Here is a 22,843-nt window from a genome sequence, read left to right on the forward strand (position 1 = left end):
TCATGTACACACAGCCCTGTATACATGCATAGGAACTTAAGTAAAAGGCTTTAGTTTCGTGTCTATTAATTCAATTTCTTAATATTAAACTAGAAACTGTGCTCTGTTTAAATCTGTTATGTAAAAGATAATTTATGCTCAAACTCTGTTCTAAAATTAGAACGTGAAAAAACATATTTTTCTGTTGATTTGGACTTGGAGTGCCATAATAGGATCGTTTACAGGGAACATTAAATTGTGGTTGTTTCCTTATGTACTCTGAGTATTTGAGGAGGTCTTTTTTTGTTGTTTTATATGGTTAGTATTTCGTCATGAGTGACGCCGGCTGCACCACTGAGGTCATGAATGGGGAGGAGAACGTTCCAGTGCCAGTGACTGAACTCACTTTTTATTTTAGTAAATATGCTAAATTTAGAGCTCAGCCGCCGGCCAGGAGTTCGTCCCAAACTCCCTGAATGACACACCTTTCGAGAAGTGACTCTTAACATCTGGTATTTTTATCATAATCCTACTTTTTCCCTTGTTTTTGTCCTTTCTCTCCTCTCTTTTTCTGACAGACGTACTATAAATGATGCGGTCCTGCTTTTCATTTGTAAGATTTGTTGGGTGGATTATAATAGACAGTATCCTGATTCCCACTAAAGGAAGAACATGCTTCAGCAGTGTTTGTGAAAACTCTGCTCTGACGCGAGTAGCAGCGGAGAACCAGTAACAGGTTCTCTCTGCTAACACACCCTCCTCACACCGCTGCCCAGTGAAAAGTCTGTTGTAATGGTGGCATTTCAGCCCTTCAAAGCTAGATGGCCAATTAGATAATGGGATTTGGTTTGCCAGGCTGGGGAGGAGACCAAGCCGTGACAGTGCATAAAGTTACATATGACAACTTGTGCTGACTGAGACAAAAACTAACACGACGTAAAGTCTAGCCTTTTATAAGTACTGTATTGAAGCCTTGTGGTTCTTCTTCTGTATGATGTGACACTGATGTGATCCACCCGTCGGCCGTCTGTTATTTCTGCCTCTGACCCATTATTGTCAAGCGGCGCTCTGCTCCACTGTAAAGTGGTCACTGTTTTGGATCCTGGTCCTGTGGGCTGAGGCTTTGAACCATTTTCCATTTGTACCTCATATTACATGCTCCAACACAGTTTCACCTAAATGAACCCAGCTGAACAAATGGAGAGTGAAGAGTTAAGCAGATATAGCAACGGAATACTATATTTTCAGTGTGTGAAGTGACGTTTGTCCTCTTTTGATTTTTGATTTTTTTTCTCTTCTTTTTTTCAGTGAAGGAATCCAAATTCCTAGAATAAGATGTCAACCTTTTAATTGCTTCTCAGGGATCTTCTGGTGAGTATAAATGTTTCTAAACAATGCAAATATTCTCAGTTTGCCTGTAGTGTTTCAGTATTAAAGTTCCCGCCTACAAAACCTCTGCTATGAAGCACATGGGCTAGCTAAGTTGTCTTAAGGTCATGTTATGTCCTTATCTCTAAGGTTATTTTGTTCAGTAGTGTTTTGCTTTGCAGCTCTTGTGGCTCGTCCAGATGTGCTAAACGTTCTATCTATGTAACGAAGTGGACACACGCCAGAGAGTTATAGTGTTACTGTGGTTTTCGGCTTATAAAACTGATGCAACTCCTATTTTACTGTTGGCACAACTTGTGGCCAAATGTCGTTAACAATTTAGCTTAAAATGAAGAATTCAAACAGAATGTACTGGGTGACGTTTGTTGTGGTGTGCTTGAAGAGATTGTTCTCATCCTCAAAGTGGCATCTTAACACAAATCATTTAATTACACTGCTTCACAAAGCCACAGCCATCAATACTGTGTCATGACTGTGCTGGAGCCTGTGGTACTCAATGTACTTAGCCACTCTCCCACATCCAATCATGCCCGCCCACCCCTCCCTCCCTCCCCCCACTAGTGCCCCCTATCCCTCACTGGGGCTTTCAGCTGGTCCACCCTCTACCAACCAGTGTGTGCCTGTCAGCGTGTCACCCCAGGGTGATGCCCCTCTCTCAGACCCTCTGGGCCCTTTTGACTCCGCAGCACTCCATGTTTGCCCAATCATTTGGGAGCCGGATACGGGGATGAATTGTTAACTACAGCAGGTCAGCCTGTGCCCCACAACCCCCGGCCCGCTCTGCTCTCCCCCGACCTGCTGTTGACTCATCTCCATGGCAATGGGGCAGGAATTTGTTTTCTCTCATGTGTCCGCTGCCAGCCAGCTCCCTACCGCCCTCCACCACCACCACTCACCCACCCCTCCCCTCCCCTCCTCCTCCCCTCCACCCCTCCTTGTCTTCATCTTCTCCGCCTCTGAGCAGCCAATCAAAAGGCAGCTGGAGGGAGTCACATGGTCAGGAAGTGCTGAGGGTGCGTCCCACTGAGGCTTTGCTTTCCTCTGCTGGCAATGAAGAGCCTTTGGGGAAAATGTGTGTGATTTGTTTGGTAGGAAAGTGCGTACAGTCATCAATGAGTTCCTGACACACACACAAGCAGTCAGAAATGCCCATCCACACGTAGACACAAGTTATGAGGAGGCTAACTCATGCTCTTGGGCCCTGACCTACATGTGGTTTATAATGTGTCATTTATTATAAAACATATTCTGTGTAAACGGCGAAATCCTCCTTGATGCCCTCGGTTAAAATCATCCTATATCTGTTTATTTTTGCTGGGAAATGATTAAGAGAAATCGTAAACAGAGCGTGCCAGTCATATATCGCATAGCACATTAATAGAGGACACGTAAACACAGATCTCTTGCTTTCTCCTGTGGTATGATGATTTTTGTTATGAAAAATGCTACATGTGTCTCTCTCAGATGTTTGTTTTTTTTTCTGAACAAATCCGGTCCTATTTTTACGCTACCACAGTTTTACACAATCTAATTCCCATCATTGTCTCAACGTATCGACAAGCTCAAGCGTGTGCATGTGTGAGTGTGTGTGTTTGTGTGTTTGCCTCCACATGTGTTATTAGCTTAGGGCAGGTGAGTGTTTGCCTACCTGTCTCCCTTTTATGAGGTGAGTGTTTGCCCAAGGAATGCACTGCGTCCGATATGTCATTGACTCTTATTGTTCAGCTCATCAGACTGGAGCCTTGAGGTTGAGTTGTGCTGTGCCCTGGCAAGTGAGAAATATGTGCTTTTTCTTCCTTTTTCTTTTTTTTTTTTCCTCTTTTGCTCAGTGTATTTGCACATGCTCTTGGATAAAAATGTGACTTGGTGGAAAAGTATTAAGGATGGTAAAAGCATTCGGAGTGAAAACGAGAGGCATCCAGACCTGCATCGAGAAAAGTGGAAAGTGAATTATTAAACATTGTGATCAAGCTGAATGGCACCCATTTCAGAGAATTTACAAAAAGTTTTGATAGAAGCCAGAGTCGGAGCCTGGCTTCTGCTCCCCGTGTTAAACTGCATGGAAAGCTCTTGTTTTGGACCTGAGTCACTTCAGATAGAAAATTACACAAGTCATCAGTCTTCAATTATGCATTATGCAAAGTTAAGTGAGGGGAAAAAAAAAAAAGAAATAGTATGATGTGATTGAGTGGAATTACTTCTAACCTGGCACATCCTGTAGATACATATGAAGTCTGATGAGCAAAGCTGCCTCCCTCGCGTTGTGGTAATGAGGAAACCTCAGCGAACTAATCCCTCCCACTGCACTTGACTGTTTAACAGAGCCGTTACAAATTGCATGTGCAGCTTTTCATGCTTGGTTATCTCCATAAAGTTGCATCTTTAATATTTAACATCTTAAATAGCAAGATTTTTTATTTGCCTTAAAGTTATTATTTGTTTAAGTGCGTGTATTTATGTGAATATCTATAGGTGCATGCGTGAATGCATAAGTATATCTGAATTTGCGTGCCTGCATGTGTGCGTGCGTGCGTGCGTGCGTGCTTGTGTGTGTTTGTGCGGCTGTCATCCTGTGCCACCATCTGGGTGGTCCTCACGGCTGGTTTGATGGTAATCCCCCTGTCCCATAAATCAGTGTCCGGGCTCGGGCCGGGAGCTGATGCTGTGTGACCACTGGAGCAAGGGGCTTGAGGCACTAAGCCGAGACCCCAGCCGCTGCCCTGCCCTGGCCTGGCCACACGTCAGCTCTCCACACCACCTTTAAAATAACTCGTCACACATGGCCAACTTTGGGAAACAGCCTCGGCTCCAGGTACATATGAGCCACCGACAGTATAAGCCGCGGTAGAGGTGGAGGGCAACCCCATAAACTGTAGCACCACACGATATAGTGTTCATGATTTATAACCTGAAAAGTTTGTACATGAGTCCAAAACCTTTCCTTCAGTTTCCAGGTTTTAGAAACTTTTTCATTATGGATGATTTTCTTTTTGCACTTTTCAAATATTATATAAATGTATTTGCTAATAATACAGATTGTTTGTTCTGACTAGTGGCTAACAACCCCAAGTGACTTCTGATAGCCTTGCAGAGAGCTGCTCCGAGTTCAAATGTTTCTGTCTGACTCAAAGTGCTAAGATTAAAGCCATATCTTAGTCTTTGTAGGGACTATACCTCTCTCTGAGAATGAGGAGGGAGGATGAAGGCCTGTCCAAGCTGTCTGGCTTGCATACAGCTCTCCACTGAGCTTTTATCTAGGGAGATTGGTTGCAGCTCTGTCCAGACCTGGCTCCCAGGGAGTGCACAGTCCTGAGACCTGTGGCATTAATAAAGATAATGCTGTTTGGAATAATAACAGTCAATTCTACCCAATAGAGAAGAGAGACAACACACACAAGTGTAGCGGAATACAAAAGAAGCCAAGATGAAAGGCTTAAAGGTAGGCCTGTGCACCTCTCTGGCTCTCTTGTGGGAACTGATGGAACCTATATCAACATGCTCACCCACAAACAGCATTGAGTGGGAGCCTTTGCCGATTTTGACCCTCGGGTGCCATGACGCAGAAATGCAATTTGTTCTTTTGTCTGCCAAGATCACAGAGGGAGAGCGGTGACTTGTCTTTCTTTTTATTCTTACTCATTTTTTTTCCCCTCTTGCTCCCCTCCTTTTCATTCTCTCTATTCTATTCCCCATTGCCTTCAGTGAGTGCAATTTAGTTTGATGAGCAGGTGGTCTTTTTTGAATCTCACAGTGCTTTTGGCTCCCACCTCTGGCGTGTGGGGCTTTCAGTTGGAGTCAGTCATGTAGGCCAGGATTAGAAGGGTGGAGGAGAAAGAGGAGGAGGTCCGGTAAGAGTCTTGGTATTGGCGACCTCAACGCCCTGCAGTCAGAACCATGCAGAGTGCAGATTGAAAGAGTTATTTTGTTGCTAAAGCTCTCAGCTGCACCCCAGATGGCTTTTGTGCTGGCCAGGGACATGCTTAGGGACAGGGTTAAAGCAACAGAGTCCTTCAGGCTTGGTGAGTCTCTGGGCTCAGCAGGTAAAGCAGTGTGGGCCAGACAGACTGAGAAGGCAAAACGTTGCAGTCTCGGCACTTTTCCACCTTGATTCTGAACAGTGGACCGAAACAAAATAGGTGGATTAGAGCAAAGGGAAGACTTTACCTCTCAGCATACTCACAGACACGCACACCCATGTACAGAGTGAGATTAAGGCCTCCGAACATCCACCTAAATTAAGACTTAGTGGAGCATTTCATCTGATGTCACATAGCACAAAAGAGAAGAGATGGGGGAAACATGCTGTGTCTGCATTTCTAGTGGAAGCCCTTTCTCCTCTTGTGCACTATTTCATCATTGCAGAAAACTGCAGCGACCAAATTACAACCTGCTTTCAGTGCTTTACCTTTGATCTTGGTTTCATCACATGCTGCTAATTAACCAACCCTGTTACATCTGAAGGGAATTTATGGCCAATTACTTCTATCTGTCCAACATTCCTCTGCAATAATCTCAATGGTGATGCCTAGACAAGCAATCAATATTTTCAATATGATAAACAGGTGTGCTGCTCTGCTGCCTGTCTTGTGTTGACTTGTGACATAAAATGCCTTTTGCTCTTGAGCATTAAGAAATGTCCATTAAAATGTCTCAGTCTTCAGAATCAACTGTTTTGTTTAACTAAGGAATCCTAAACCCAAATATATATTTCATGTAAAAGCATAAAGCACAGAAAAGCAGCAACTGCTCACATCTGGGATTCTGGGAGAAGTGAAAGTTAATTTTCTCTCGATAAACCAACTGATTAAATTGACTAATATTTACAGTTCTGCATAAATCACTGTTTTAAATCACTGCTTGCTATATATTAAAGGAGAAATTTGTAAATTCCGCTATTGCTACATATTCAACATAACGTGGTTATACACCCAACGGGGCCAAACGGGCCGAGGCTAGCATGCTAACTTCAGTAGAAGAATATAGAAGCAAAACAAAAAGGGTTGCTTTCCACTGTGGGAGACAGCTCTTGACAAGTAAAGGAATGAAGTTAGATGCTGAACTCGCTACATTTTTCCTAGACTGGCAAGTAAAGAGATGTTAATACTAATGTTGGCTATGTAGCAATAGCAAAACTTACAAATAGCTCCTTTAAACTGCATTGAATCATATAATATATTTTAAATTCAAAGAATAAGATGCCCTCTGAGGTGTATTCTCAAAAAATTATAAGACACTTTATTGTGTCTAATGTAATGTCTGTAGGAGTAGTCAGAGAGAGAGAGAGAGAGAGAGAGAGAAAATATCAAGTTGTCATCTCATAGAAAATGGCCAACAAGAAGGTTTGTCAGAGTGAATAATGGAGTAGAAACAAAATGGCCATTTCAGTCAGAATATTAAGCTATGATCTTTGAGGTCTTAGCTGTAAATCAAAGTGGGAGGAGTGATTTGGTTGGACTGCTCTGTTTCCCATTCTGGGTTTGTCCCCCCCAAGTGTTTGTCATGGAGGTTTCACAAGTGACAGCTTCTGCTTGCACTGATAAACAGCAGGGATTGGATCCAGACCCTGCTGGGCTCTAGCTGCAGCCCGGGGGCTTGTAACCACACACACCGGGAATGTTAGTCATTTGTTTATTATTAGTGATATTTGCCCGCTCCTAATCCCTGGCCGGATTAGCCTTGATATGTTCCTCATCCCACCTTTTTCCACCCTTGCAGTCCCTGACATTTACATTAGCGGTTTTGTGGGGTTTGTTAATGTGTGCATGGGGTAATATGTGCACACACAAGTGCATGCAATGGCATGCTTCTGGGCTTGTGCGCCGATGCATAAATGTGTGTTTAAGTGTGTTTGCCTTTTCACATGTGTTGCTAAAGGATATTTGTAATCAAGGGAGTTTGACCCTCGAACGCTTTGTAACGCTGTGATCAGTGTCAGTAGGAAAACTCTGTGGCTGATATTTTATCCCATGCCAGGGCATCTTGCGCTGTGGCCTTGCTTGCGGCAGGAGGCATGTTTGTATCAAACAATTCAGAGCTCCAGAAAGTGTTTTTTGTCATTTAACGGAAACTCTTAGAGCCCTGTAGGAACCAATTAATCAACGACACTGAATGTCAGTGTGGCGTCATTGGAATCGGAAATATACTGATGTCATGAAGAGAGGAGAAGGTGGTCAGAGTTGTGGTTATGTGTCTGCCCCGTGTGTCATGAAACTATTGGCCGAGAGTCACCTGGATCAGAGAGGGAACAGGGTTTACTGAGCAGAGCTAACTTGTTCGGTATGACCTTTAAAGAGCTGATCCCGAACACTACATAAATCTGTTTCCAGTTTCAAAACACGAGCACGCACATGCTCATTAACGTGCCGTACTCTTTCACCCACACAGTGTTTTTGTGGGTGAGAAAGTCCTGCAAATCTGCACAAACACTTAGGCCCTATAGACAATCCCCTGCTCCCCATTTCCTCCCACAAACATACACAGAAGCAGATACACCAACGCTGTAAGACTGACAGACGTGTAGCATGTAATTATCTATGTTTATGTGTGTGGGCTTTGAGGCCAAAAGGTTAAGAATGACAGTTCCTCATTTTTTTGACTTGAACTTGTCTGGGAGATAATCCCATTTCACTGGGTGGAGCAAAGTGTACTGGACTTGATTTCAAGTCATTTAGGGCACATTGGAATCAAGTCACAAGTCTCCATAAGCAATTTGCAAGTCAAGATGCAAGTGAAAATAGGGCAGCATTTGGACATTTTTATTTCCATTCTGTGCTGATAGTGTTACAAAGCTAAGATAAAGTCCTTTCCACAGGCTCACTGATTTGAAATATTCAAAGTGTGTAGTTATGCAATAACCAGCAGAACACTGTCATGTTTTTATTTTATTTTTTTGATTATGTGATTTAAATTTTTCTCAGGTCAAATCTTGAGACTTGCCTGTTTTACTTTCAAATTTCAAGACAAGTCAGGTCTTAGAGCGCTCAAGTTCAAGTCATAATCTTTGTGACCTATTTTTGAAAATCAGGTTGGTCAGTAAAGCCTCAAACCATCAATCCCTAAAACTGCTCAGTGGAGGCGCTAGTATCGGTTGAGACTGACAGGGTGAATGTTTGACCCTCCCTCTACATCCCCTCCTACCCTGCACAGAAAGAAGTTTTACTCACTGCACATGGAAGCTCTCCAGCTGAAGCGGTCACAGCTGAGCTTCATGGGGTGTTGGTTAATTGGCAGTTTTTGGTAAGTGCAGATATGCTCCACTATGCATATCTTCCTCAATGTCCCTTGCACTTTTTGCCTTTATAAAGTGTCCTTTAATTGGCTGCACAGTCACAGTCTCCTGCTTTAACTGTTTCCCCTGTGGTACCTGATTGTGGCCTATTTGACCCCGGGGCCCTGGGGTGAAACCCTCATATTCGGCAGCCAAAACCAACCACGCATTACCCTTTTTCTTTTTACTTTTGTTTTCAGTTTAACCCTGCCTTCATTTCTTTTTTTTCTCTATCTCTGTTTCTGTTAATATGAGTCTAGAAGGTGATCTCTTAACATAAGGACAGTGTTGGGCCCCTGAAAACCAAAATCCGCTCCATTTCAACACCTTTTCATAATCCTTACCTACCCTGTGTTTGTGTGAGTGTCTGCCAGCCTCAGTCAGGCAGTTCTGTCAACATGGTAACATGCCTGCCCCCTCAGCCCCAAAGAAAGGCCTCAGACTCAGGCTCAAGAGGACCCTGGCTAGTCCATCTGATAGATCTGACCATGGCCTCTTCCTACACACCAGCCACTTCCAACTGGGCTGCATCAGCAGTACTGAAAGACCTGTGAGTACTGTGATCCCACCATGGGGTGTATAGCTGTGGCTCCGGCTGCACTACACTTTAATCCCCTTCCCTTTTAACCACAATGGGAAACATGTGCTTACTCTGTGTAGGGTACAGGCCCACCATGGGAGAGGCTGTTTACCTTCACTCTAAAACTAACATTTCACAGCTCCTGTGACCACTCCTGGTCACTACTTCTGCTGGGTTAGAAAAGAAGATAGAAGATTACTGGGTGACATTCTTGTAGTTGATTCATCACCGCTGTTGCTGCTGAATAAAACCGTGTCCTCGCTTCTGACCTTGTAAAACTCAGCACACAAATTAGGTTTTTTCCGCAGTACATTCACCAAGGGTTGAGCTGTCTAATTTGTCTTATTAAAGAGCTGCTTGATGTAACTTTATTATCCTCTTAAATTTCCATTCCAAAAGTGAGTTTTGGATCAGCACATGACACCGATGATTACACCTCTTCTTGTTGAGAGAATTAAGCAGAACTGGCTGCTGTGCTTTATCAAAACTATAATAAACCAGCATAATCCCCTGTGTAAGGTTTTCCCAGATGTGTGGCGTATATCTCATTGCTTTAGATTTCAACACCCACAGAACAGAAGTCTAAGGTCATTCTGCTTGTCACCAAAGTTCTGTCCTGGTTTCAGACCGTTGTCTCTTTGTTTCTGTTTCTGAGGTACAACTGAGAGATGCTGTGGTGTAAAACAGGAACCGGTGGCCATTTGCCAACCCGGTGGACAGGAAATGCACTCCAGATGAAGACAATACATTGTGGTTTATTTTACCAGTGTTTGTGTTTGTGTTTGTGTTTGTGTGTGTGTGTGTGTGTGTTGGCAGGAATGTAAGGCTGACCATATGTCTTCTTAGTTACATCACAGCTTTTCCATATCCACAAACTTGTTAGCCTCACAGGTTTTTGATTGATTTATTGATCTATGACTTAATCAGTTTTGCTTATATAGAATCATAGAGTCAAAATTATGACAAATACTATCATAACTTACCAGAGCCCTTCTTGCTCATTTTGTCAGAACCTTTATATATTTAATTAACAATCATATACAATAGAAAACAATTGCAAATCCTTCAATTTGAAAGGCTATAATGCTACAGACTTCCATTCACTTCAGTATGGTATGAAAATCAACCTGTGGTGATATAAAACCTGCTTGCCCTTTTTTTTTTCTTTTTTTTTAAGTTAGTGTCACATTGCTGTTGTCACATTTTACTGCTTTTCAATTATCAAATGTTCAAGTGTCCCTGAAGGCACCAAAAAGGACGGACAATCTTTGAGAAAATGTTATGTGCATGTTTAAAGTCTCCCTGCAAGTTTTGTTTCTGTACTGAAATTAATGAAAAACCAATGGCTACCTGGAGTTCGAAATCTTAAAACCTGGTATGCTTTGTAAATAATTTATTGTCCACAGTTGCTGTAGAAGTAACCCCACATCAGTTTACATTAAGTCCAATCTGTGGCTTTGGTGACCAATTCCCAGCTCCTGGCTGGTGGCACTGTGAACCAGATCCTGGCCTCCACAGGTGTGGCAGGTGATCTGAGGGATGAGTGAGCTCTTCCTGGTAACAGTAGACTCAGCCAGCTTCCCCTGTTTCCCTGCCCAAATCTGCCCTTTCCTGTCGTCTTATCTGAGCACCCAGTGCAATCTAACCCAGGGCAAGGTCCCTCCGCTCCTCTATTCCCCTCACTGCTGGTCTCCATCACTGGTATTCTCAGATGTCACTGTGAAGAGAGAATGACCCGCTTGAGTTGAACTGGAGTTGGGCTGACTGACAGAGTCCTGGCACCCCATTGTGGCCACAACTATCTCAGCTTGCTGCCACCCAGAACTTCCCACCCTGTGTCTTCCATGGCACCAAGGGCAAAAGGAGCACAGACAAACAGCTGATCTATGAAGGACTTTGTTCATTACAATGAACACTGAGACAGCAGTGATTGTTTTTCCAGACTTGATAGAGAAGTAATTCAGGTTTCCTTAAAAAGTTGTAAAGACAAATGAGATTTGGTTGTCGGTTGGGGCCAGAGGGACATGCTGATGTAGTTGAAGGGCTTTCTGATTAGAGGAGTGGAGACTTAATGTAGATCCTGTAGGGACAGAGACTTGTACTTCCTCCAACTGTCTGGGTATGATTAAGCCAAACAGTCCACCAGCAGCCAGCCAGCTAGCTTCTTTTATACTATGAAAACTGGGATAGCTACACGTTAAATTACTGAATCTAAAATGTGCTACGACATCAAAAGTGCTCGGCACCGTAGAAGAAAATGGAATGAAAGGATTTACATGCTCACCACATTTTATCTCTCTCACTTCAACCATTCATGTGTTTATCTGCTAACTCAGTCTCTCAATGGGATAATAAGCTTGTTAAAAATAAAAAATCATCAACACAGGCAAATTTGACTATAATTGAAGCAGAAGAAATTAGTTTTCTACACCTCCCTGCTTTCAGACATCAGTGCTTGATAACCTGAATAGGACTTGAATCATTTGCGAATCATCTATCGTTTGCATTCCTGCTAAACACACTATAAACATGTTTCCACATGTGCTCATTCCATAGCAGAGCTGCCAAACAGCAGTCAGGCGCTGCTGAAAGGAGGCTTATCACAGCCCTCTATGATTTTCTTTGACAAAGAAATTGTTTTGTTTTGTTTTCATTCAAGGGCATCTGCGGCCTTAGCTGCTCTCATTTTAGTGTACTGTATATACTCTATGCATGCTGTATATTTACTGTGTCCTGTAAGTTCATATGCATATTTTGAGCCAGTATTTCTGGTACTGGCTGATAACTAGCAGGTTGCGTACATTCACAAAGAAACAAAAGTTTGTGGGGCAAAATCTGATTAAGCTGTGTGCATGTGTGTGTTTGTGTGAGTGTGTGTTGTGTGGACCTGAGCACTGTGCTTTAAGTGTGTGTGTGGGGGGGTGGGGGGGCTTGCAGGCCTCAGCTTGGAGATGTAATCTGATTTGCAGAAATGAACGGGTCGTTTCACATGACTGGTTTAAAGGACCACTGGCGCAAGGTTGTGCCAGTGTCCTGTGTGTGTGTGTGTGTGTGTGCACCTTCCAGCATTTATTTGTTTTCACAAAGAGCGCTGCAGAAATATGAGCATTTGTTAGTGCAGGCTCCTCAACAGTAGAAATAGAAAGGTGTTGAAGTCTGCTGTGTGGTTGAAGAAACCAAAATGCTGCTTTTAGTTGTTCTTGGTTTTAAATGAGATTTAGTTGGGGAAGCTTACATGAAAGTAAGGCCACTGCTAATTAAGACTCGATTACGCATCTGGAAAAAAGTACAGCTCTGCTTCAGACTCCGATGCAGGTTTTGTTTGCAACTTTGTTTACACATCTCATATAATCAGAGCTTTATTTTGAACTAATGGACCATCAGAATTTATATCAAATAATTGAAATCATCCTATAGCCTCAGCCCTCTTTAGAGGGCTGCTAGCATCAAATCCCCTGAAAGCTTTGCCTCTGAATCCTCTCTGTTTTTTTAACATTGTTTGTTGATGTTTTTTCGGGGTGGAGATTCTTGGTGGTTTTTTCAGAGCTGGATGCGGTCCATCATGTGATTTTCATTGGAGAGTGGCCGTAGGAGACGATCACAGTAAAAGCAAGTGAGCGTGTGTGAGCGTGCGTTTGTGTGTCATCTGGCCTTGTTAATAAATGCAGGTTGTTTTCCATCTGGGGGTCATCAGTTGCGGTCATGACATACACAAGTGGAAGAGAAGAGGTGATGTTTGCAGCCATGTGTGCGCTTGTTGGTGTGTCTGTGTACATGCTTGTTTACACGTAAGCATGTACAGAACATATGAGTTGTACATATGATCTCTCACAGTTCACGTCTGTCTTTCCTGAGAGGTGTGTGTGTGTGTATGGCTGTGTGTGTGTGGCTGTGTGTGTGTGGCTGTGTGTTTTTTCTCCCATGTGTGGAGAGCTCATAAGTAGGACGATGCAGCGGGCAGGAAGCTCTGATCCCATCAGGCGTGTCAGCAGGGGCAGTTTTTCATAAGGTAGTAATCTCACCACACAAAGGGGTGTCCAATATTAGAGAGAGCCCCTACCCCTGAGCTAATCAAGACCTGACCAACCCTTCTCCTGGCTCACCAACCCCGTAAACATTACCTCATCTGGAGGCTTAGCCTAGCCACATGCAGCTCCAGCCTGCTGGTGTACATGATAACTCACTTAGCTCAGTACGATAGCTAGAAAAAAAACGGAAATATAAGAAGGGATATAAAAGAAATGGGACCAGCACACAACTACCTATGGTGCCTGGTGCCAGGGAAAGGTATTTTAAAAGGGAGAAGAAAGAAAGAATTATTTTACCATGTCCTCCAGAAACTCTGGGAAGCAATTTGCTGGTATTCAGTTTCTCTCCCCGCCGTCCTGTTATTGCTGTTTCCCCCTCAACTCTTGGAGCTTTCAACCTGAAAGGAGGTTCTTAGGTTCAGGCTTTGTGTCACTCGGAAACAGTCCATTTGTTTCCAAGGTAACAGGTCTGGGACAGTGAAACTCAGAAGCAGAGAGCACCTTTGTCTGTGATTGGATGAAGAGGGACCCAAGCTGTCATTGGTCCAGAGAGCACAAACATGTCTGTATGAGGAAACCTGCGAGTTCCTTGATCCAGTATCTACCTGAACCTGTTGACCTTATAAAATAAAACCAGTCCACCAAGTAAATTTTAATTGGTACAATGGAAAAGCCCCTTTGACTGCTTTGACTGCTTCCATTCTCCTGAACTGCCAGGTACTGCAGAGCTCTGCTGAAACCTTAGATTTACATAAAACAGAGTTAGGGTGATCTATGTGGCTACCTCAGGTTTGACTTTTTAAATGTTCTGTGAAGATACTGGAGAAGGTCTGAGTCATGTGGTCATTATAAAACAAGTGTGGTTGAGCGAGAGCCTTAAAAATAGTGTGACAAAAAGGCAATAAGAGCATGTGAGAGTGTGTGTCCCTGTTTTATTAGAATAATGTTTAGTAGTATGAAGAAAAAAAAAATACAGGAACATAAAAACGAATCAATGCATTTTTTTTTTGTGTGTTTTTGTTTTTTTTAATTTTGTTAAATAATAAAGTTTTGAAACTGCTTCACTATAAACTCATTTCACCTATGAAAACAGATAAACAGAACTATTTCCTCTCAGTTTACTGTTGAGAAATAAATTGTAGTTGGATTGTTAATGCAGGTTTAGGCAGAGTTGGACTGATTTAAATCTGATTCCTCATTTTTTTGTCAACCTTTATGTTTACACTTGAATGAGCCCCTTGCTGAATCATTTCATTTCCCCTATCCTTTATCTTTTTCAGATGATCTCAGATGAGCAACAAGAAGAGGTTGACTAATGGAAACATGATCTCAAGGGATTCAACAGGTAGGGATGACTCTGATTTTTGTTTGATCTTCCTTCAGTGGAATATATGATCGCTGACAGTCTTATTATGATCACAGACAGTTGCCATAAACAACCTGAGTTTGGTACACTCACTGATCAAACAGGTAGCAGTGGTAGTTCACATGTAGAAGAGACATGATAAGGGTGGCGGCACTGGCTTCATGCCCATGTTCTTGCTTTTTTTTTAATTTTTTTTTTTTAATATATTGTGTAACTCAAGTCATGACAGCATGGTAAAGAATGCAGTGGCACAGAGATATCACTTCAAACACAGCTTCTCTCAGGAGCCTCAGATCCTTTCAGTGGAACTGAATGAAGATATGCTTTGATGGCCCACCACAGAGTCGGTGGCCATCAAAGAAACCTGTTGATGGGACTGTACAGGGCAGCCAGAAGGCTGAATGAGTGGTTCTGTATATGTGCGCCTCTCAGGGTAGCTGTGGGTGTTCTCAATAGAGGTCATACATGCTTGACCCCAACATGAGTAGTCTTTTTCTGTAGATTTTAGGCTTGCATTATCTTTTCTTTTTTTTGTCCTCCTTCTTCTACCTGGTTCTCTCAGTAAATGAAGCGGGACTGTGTGTGTGGATGGCAGCGAGCCAGCAGACAGGTACAGTAGATGTGCTGATGAGGGAGGGAGATAGGGTGACAGCCTCAGTCGCAGCTCCAGGCACAGACAGACGTACGCGGGCAGGCTGAGGCTCAGAGGCAGGTTGGGACCTGGTCCTGTGTGCTGATGCTGCTCTACTGGCTCTGCTCCAAGGTGAGGCATAGGAGAGAAACGTGGGAAGGGAAAAACCAGAATGGAGGGCAAAGGAGAGATAGAGAAAATCAGGTAAAGGGAATGATTGTTGAGAGGTGAAGCTGAAAAAGTGTACAACTTAAAAAAAAAAAAAAAAAAAAAGGAGGGATAGATAATAACAGTGTTGACAAAAAGCCAGAGAGTGGTTGTAGCTTAAGCCAGGGGAAGCAAGCTGGAAATAGACAGTGATGTATGAGGCCCAAGGGAAGGAGAAAGAAGTGCTGGAGGAGGGAAATGAAGAATGAGTACAAGAGAGTGAGGCCACATCCTTTACACTGGTGGAACGTGACTCCTCGCAGGTAAACCAGCTCAGAGGTGCAGACAAGCAGAAAGTAGATGGGAGACATTGATGGATGACTACTTATCCTCTGACATGTTGTTCCTTCCCCGGGCAAGGAACGGGCAGGACGGGCCGGTCCTGCCACTTTGCTGCCATGACAACCAGCAGGGCTGAGTGGATGGTGTGTGTAGGGGCAGACAACATTATGTCATTATGTGGGAGGTTGTATGCTTAAGCAACAGGTAAAGCAGAGCAGGGTTGTCAAGGGGCCACCTACCTGCATTACCTCACCTTGGGATGTTCTGACGTTGTTGTTAAGAAGCATCTGTTGTACACAGATCCACGGTACTCTGAGAGGACAACGTCATTATCATCCAAGCTGTTGTTCTGGATAGCAATCAGTTTTGCTATCTTCTTCATGATCTGTTCACACACACAAAAGTGATATTTCATGTCCTGAAATGAGACTTTTCTTTCTTTTCTTTTTTTTTTCTTTCTTTTTTGGCCTAAACTATACAAGACTGACATCTTAATTCTGGTATTGGACTGAAAAATAGCCAGTTCTAGCTGCACAATGAGCAGGCTCGCTGTTTCGTATCCACAATGCTGGACACAAAACACACAGCCTGGATTTTGCCACCACTCATAATGTGATAATTTCGGCTGTGGATGAGGCTCTGGGTGGTTCATCTGAAACTTCTTTATGCCAGTTTGAATCCTCAGGCCCTTTTTTTTTTTGTATGGAAAGTTTGTGATAGCAGCCAAATCTGTTCTGCTAAAGGAATCAGTGGAGCAAAAGTTTGTGTTGATCAGTTTTGGGTGAATCTCTGCTTACTCGAGCTAACAGTTACTTCCATTATTAAGAAAAGATATTGCCAGAAAAGCCTGTAATTTTCTGTAGAATGGGTATGAGAAACATGTGTCATTGTTCAAGCTGCAAGTGGTTTTTGGCTTCAGTCAATCATTAGTTTCTGTATTATGTTTCTAGGATCATACTAAATCCTGGTTTGGACTGTGGACCAGCAATCCCCTGCAGCAGATGTTTGCTCCTGGCATGGCAGCTGACAGCATGAGCTCCATCACTGACAATCGTGCGCTCAGGATCCAGCGCCAGCAGCTTGGACTTGGAGAAGCTGTGACATAAACTCAGCAGGACAGGAGAGTGTATTCTGCTGCTCAGACATTATGGAACAGATCAGTCAGCCCTGTCTGGGGAGGTGCTCGATAGGAAAGTCGAAACTCGATGAATGTGCGTTTACCATAGACACCACAATGAATCTACATATTATTTGACTTTGTCTTAATTGAACCTGGATTAATATTTTCCTGTATATACATCTGCTTCTGATATCCACTGTTTATTCACACTGTTGCTCATACACTTGTACTGTAGTTGTGACATTTACTGTGTTATTCTGGGACCCGTATCAACAAGTGCTGGAACCGTAAATGGAAAATAATCAGATGCTATTTTCATTTTTAAGACTATTTTAACAAACTGAAGGCAGCGCTTGCAACAGCGCAGGCACATTCTGTCTGGTGAATAGCACAATAAATGTCTACTGTTTTGTAGGACAAATAAATACATATGTGGTCAAGATTCCACGCAATAATTACTCATATAATTCCTGGAAATGTACATAATCATCTTCTAAGGTCAATAACAAAGAAGCTATTATCTAAAAGGTGCTGATGAATGCAAATCAAAAACCTCTCCTATTGACACGGCATTTCACTGTGACAGATTGACAGCCCATCATATTGCTTAATAACCCTGTCAAGCTGCTTATTCTCATGATGATTTGTAACTCCATAACTTTTGTTGCGTCTGTGAAACCCTATTAACAGAAATAATAATAAAACAAAGTGTATCCAAGCTGTTGTGTGTTTATATTGTTATTACAGCTGCAGATCTGTGAGATTAATAACTGATAAGATGATTTCATGATGTTTGTTGTGTGCCAGCAAATGTGTGTCTGCTATTATTGTGAGTCATCCTGGCTTCTTTACTAGTAAGGCCAGTAACTTGCCAGTTTGTTACTGTCTGGGAACTGTCCGGAGTTTTATCTCTCTCTATTTTTTTTTTTTTATTTCTGTCTTCTCTGTTCAGGAAATGAGATGCAGAATAAAAGTGAAATTCAAAGTGGAAGTGGAGAAATGTGACATTTAAATGTTGATAAACTGAATTGTTATTGGAAATCACAGTTTTACTTCACAGTGGGAATAATGAATCAAATTTAAAAGTGCACATCTAGCACAAAATCATAGTTTACATTTATCACAAAGCTGTTTTCCAGAAAAAAAGATGACATCATGGAACATGTGTTTTTGCCTGCTGAGTTTACTTTCTGTAAATCTTGTATGTATGATGTTGACAGAGAAGTGTTTAATGTCACAGTCTAGGTCAGCACAGGTCAAACTGCAGGGAGTTTTTATCATGTTGTTGATAAAAATCCCCAAAGTTGCCAGTTTTCTGTAGAAAGACATTCCAGCATACACAACAAATGCACTTATTGTTTTCAATTAGTTTTAATTCAGCAGTGACTTCCCATTCAACTGTCTCTCACTGTCAATTTCAGCTGTGATTCAATAAGGTTTAGCTTGGGTGGGTGGGGGATGGGAGTAGTGGAGTTGCTAAGGGGGTAATTATTCCTCAAGGGGTTGCTTATTCTTGTCTTTCTCTCTGTGATAAAACAAAGCCAAGCGGTCTACTCTCCATTGCTGTGTGTTCAGGCTTTTATTCTGCCGTTTGACAATGTCCTGACAAGTTATTCAAAGCATCACAGGGCTCATATTAAGAATCAAATTTGTGGGGGACGAGGTCAGTGCCATCTGAAAAAAGGAAAAGGGGTGTGAAGGCTCCAGTGCTGATGTTTTGGAAGTTGAGCTTCATGACATCCTTATGGCCTTGCTTACGGTCAACAACATTAGCATGTCAACAATGCACTTCCTTGCTTGCCCGCCCCTCCCTCCCCTCACTTTTTTTCACACACATACACACATACACAGCTCAGGGGAAAAATGACCTCTCTGCAGCTCTCAATTCACTGCACTTCTATAGCCCTGAATGGACCAGCTCAACAAAAGGTGACATAATTTTCTCAGGGTTTGATTGGCCCCCTCCATGCTACAGGATGACATCATGCACCCCCCCACCCCCAACCCCCAACACATCACAACCAGCACCAGCACACAACCAAACCCCCCCTCCGCTCCATGTTCTTGGATGCTGGGTTGCCAAGACAACAGAGTTAGGCCCAGGCCGTGGGGCAGGACTTGGCAGTATATTGCGGCTTGGCTGTCCATAATGAGCTCAGGCAGCATTGCTCTTGTGTTTGTGGTAAACAGTCTTGGGAAATGATAGGGGTAGACGGAAAGAAGGGGAGGGATATAATGGCGGGTACCCTCTTCGTTCCACCTCTCCTCTATAAGGAGTGTTGATGCAACTCTCTGCAATTGGAAAAGTATTTCAGCAAGCAGTGTTAAGCCACAATCTTTTAATGTCAAGTTTTGTGTCCATCGCTTTGCTCTCACTTGAAGCTCTGCCAAGTTTTGGTGCAAGTTTCATTGTGTCTCGCTTTCTCTCGCCTGAGTTTCAAGGAGGGAGTGTGTGTGTTCATGGGATGGAAGTTGGGAGGGCATTTGAAGAGGGATGCCGACTCATGCTAATGTAATTTGCTGTAAATAATGAATCCATTGTTGTAGTTGTTAACCTTTATCTTTTTAGTATATTAATATATCAACCCTGATTTTTTGAAGTAGAAGTTTTATTTTAACTTTCCAAGTTTGAAAATAAAAAGCCAAAAAAGATTCATGACATGTTTTCACAGATAAACCCTTCCCCCTCTTTATTTTTCATGTACCCACAATTTAAATAAGGGCAGTAACTGGGGTGTTCCTCCATTCATCGGTTCATGACGTCAAGTAACAAATCCTGGGTTCTCCCACAGTATCGGAGCCAGAGGAGCTGCTATTGGCTGCCTAGCTCGGTTCGGTACAACCTGTGACCCTGACTAATAAATGCCACTTTTCATGCTGGTGTGCATCCAGGACTATTACAGAGTCTGTACACCAGAGTATCACACACGTACAAATGGCCATTTCCCCTCGGAATTGTCGTTAATGAGGATAATTTGAAGTGAGGTTGACATGCAGCCCGGAGCCAAACCTTGTTGGTTCCAAACACTCCTGCAGCACAGACGCCTTTAAGCACACTCCAAACCATTTCCTCAAATTGGGGCTGCATCCGAAGAAAAAAATGACACAATTACCACTTGGTCTTGGAAAGGGTCCACATTTCATATAGAACGTTTGAATAACGTATGATGCATGGTAGTGCTTGTGCCGGTACACACTGGTTTTAATGGACAAAATAAGATAACTTTCTCCTTTTGCCCTTCCTGCACAGCTTTCTGTCTTTATCTTTCGCATCATGCCAAGTCTCTTACCCACTTTAAAGTGCCCCTCTCTGCAGTCTTCATGCGTTCCCTGTGGTGTGATGTGATTAACTGTGGTGTGCCGCGTTGGCCCCTCCTTGGACTTCCTTGGAAGAAAGCATAGCTTTAGTGGGTTTTCGAGCTTGGATGAGTGCTGACGGGGTATCGGTTACCTCTGGCATGCTGAGGGTGCGTGGGCTCCCAGTGACCATGACGTCGATCCCCTCAGCCCTGCTTGCACTGGAGAAATGGTGGGAATCCACTACTTTCCCTTTTCTCTGTATTTTCCACAATTGTTCTTTATAGAGGTAACCTATTTTCCAACAGGTTTTCACTTTCTAATGTGTCATGGGTTTTACCTTGAGTTTATTATGACCATATTTTCCCAAGAAAGAACTTTATCAGTACATCAACAGCAAATTGATAGTGACATTAAGGTTATGTACTTCCCAAAAATCATAAAACACGCAGCAGTGTTTCTGCTTTATTCAGGGTGACAGCCTTGATTGGCAAGGTGACATAGATGAGGCAGTTGCATGGCAAACCATCCCTCAGTCTGGGCAAGCACCCTCTTTCACCCTCTCCATCCCTCGCCTCTCTCCCTCTCCCTTAATCCCCATTGAGAAGGAGAAGGGGAGACTCGGGAAGCAGGAGAGGATGAGGAGGTGGAGGGGGAGGAGGGGAGTCGCAGAACAGGCCAAAGGCTCCACTGACATCCATGGGAATCTGCAGATCCATTCAGCGGTAATTATCAGCATCAATGCAGAGAGGCAGTGGCAAGGCGAGGGGTGGGGGCAAGGGGGTGTGGGAGAGTTTTGGGGGGTGGGGTTGGGCGTGATGGAGAGGAGGAGGAGGTGGAGGAGGAGGAGGAGGAGGAGTAGGATGAGGAGGGGGGTGTCAGGCCAAGATGGAAATCATGGCCTACCAGAAGAGCCAAGAGGATGTAATGGGAGCGACGTGGATAGTGGAGTGGGTTTACTTTCAATTATGATAAAGATGATGTGACCTTATGAGCAAGCACATTTTGATTCAGCAGCAGCGTTTCCCTTTCCTTCATGTCTGGTCTCTGGAGAAGTGATTACAAGAAAAGACATTAATAGAGAGAGGAACTTTATGATACATCATCACAACTTAGGCCAATAATCACATTTTATCTGTGATTAAGTCACTGGTCACTCGGAGTTTAGGTTGTAGGTCACACAATGACTGCAAGTTGTTGAAGGAGTAACAGTCAGTGCACATTAGCTGCAAATATCGCATCCTCGTACTTTAAGCTTCATTTGCAGCATTGTTGTCCAGTTGGAGTATATCATCATTTTTCATGTGGACGTGTGAGACAGTAAAAGAATTCATGTGCGCATATGCTTCCTGCCTGTCTGCTGTGAAATGAAATGAAGGGGCACGGTAGAGGTTCTCAAGTCCGGGATGCCAGCCCTCTGTCCCCTCTGCATCATACATCACTCTGACAGGCCATTTCACTCCTTGATTCAGAATTCCAGCTGAGAGACCACCTCAAACGCTTTGGGTTGTCCCCGCTCGGCGAGAACGTCACTCCCAGCCCACTGAACACCACGTTTGAACTGTTGCCGAGTGGCCGCAGAGCCAGATCTGTCCAGCAGGGGAAATTATGACAAATGATTTTTTATTTTCTCCCTTTTTTCGCTTGAAATCTGATAATTTTCCAGCAGCACAGCAGCTTTAGTGGCCTGACCTTTACTGATTGGCAAAGAGGAAGGATTGGTTTCAAATGGAAGACACTAAAATTTTTAGAAGCGCGTGTTCCCCTGTAGTGTTGCTCATTTCTTCTCTCTGTGAAAGAAAGGTCAAGTCAAAGGTCAGGTCAGTACTTGTCCTCTTCGTTAGAAAGGCCGAGTGATATTCTGGAGTTTACCTTGGGAAACACAGTCAGATGGAGATGTCTCATTATGCCTCTGGTGAATTTAGACAGAGGGTGTCAACCTGTCAACTGCAGGGATAAATTATGTCTTCATGTGAAGCTGTCACACAGAACTGACACAATAAGTCGGCCACATTATTTGTGCGCTATGCGGACAGCATTACAAGCTCCCTGTACTAACTTCTATTACTTGGTAAAACTTCAAATGATATCGTCTGTGTTTTAAAAATAAAATACCTCAGACAATATTTTTAAGCTGATATTTAGAACAATTCCCCTAAAAAGCAGAAGTGAAATTCATATGCTGAAATGTGAAATGACTAAAAACAACATTCAAGACAGATATGCAAATGTATTACAGCTAAAGTACAGCTTGTTTCACAAGTGATAAATTCACTATTTCACACATACTGCATATTCCCATAGATTTTCCTGACTTTACTGTACATTTATTTTCATAAACTGAATATCTTTATCTCTGGGTTGTCATGTCTGCTTCCACAAACAGATGATGGTTGCTGTTAAAACCATTTATAGCGCAGATCCACTGTGCACATCCCATGAAATCTCATATACAACGGACTGATAAAAAGCCAGTTTTTTAGCAGTTGAAGCAGGTAGCTGATGGTTTCTAAGGGTTTGATGGCTGTGTTTGCCCGTTATAATTACAAAGTAAGATTACATAGTACAGAGTATCAAGATCTCATTAATTACTCCCAAAAGATCTGACAGTTTACTGCATCCCATACTGCAAGTATCCTCTGGTCAGGGAAAGGGGTGACCCCTTGACCCGCACACACAAAGTTCCTTTTTACATAC

General features: G+C 43.1%; 1 long non-coding RNA gene across 1 annotated transcript in view; it reads left to right on the top strand.

Moving 5' to 3' along the window:
- LOC111657788 (uncharacterized) overlaps positions 1–17,567 on the top strand; it is a 51,751-nt gene extending 34,184 nt beyond the window's left edge. Inside the window, exons 4-6 of the long non-coding RNA XR_002760946.2 lie at positions 1,288–1,350; positions 14,524–14,588; positions 16,680–17,567. This is a non-coding gene — a long non-coding RNA (uncharacterized LOC111657788). The remainder of the gene's footprint in view (positions 1–1,287; positions 1,351–14,523; positions 14,589–16,679) is intronic.
- The last annotated feature ends 5,276 nt before the right edge of the window (positions 17,568–22,843 follow it).

This window comes from Seriola lalandi, unplaced genomic scaffold (assembly GCF_002814215.2).
Source record: "Seriola lalandi dorsalis isolate HSWRI2012SDOR001 ecotype SW California unplaced genomic scaffold, Sedor1 jcf7180002054412, whole genome shotgun sequence".
In the NCBI taxonomy this organism is placed as follows: domain Eukaryota; kingdom Metazoa; phylum Chordata; class Actinopteri; order Carangiformes; family Carangidae; genus Seriola; species Seriola lalandi.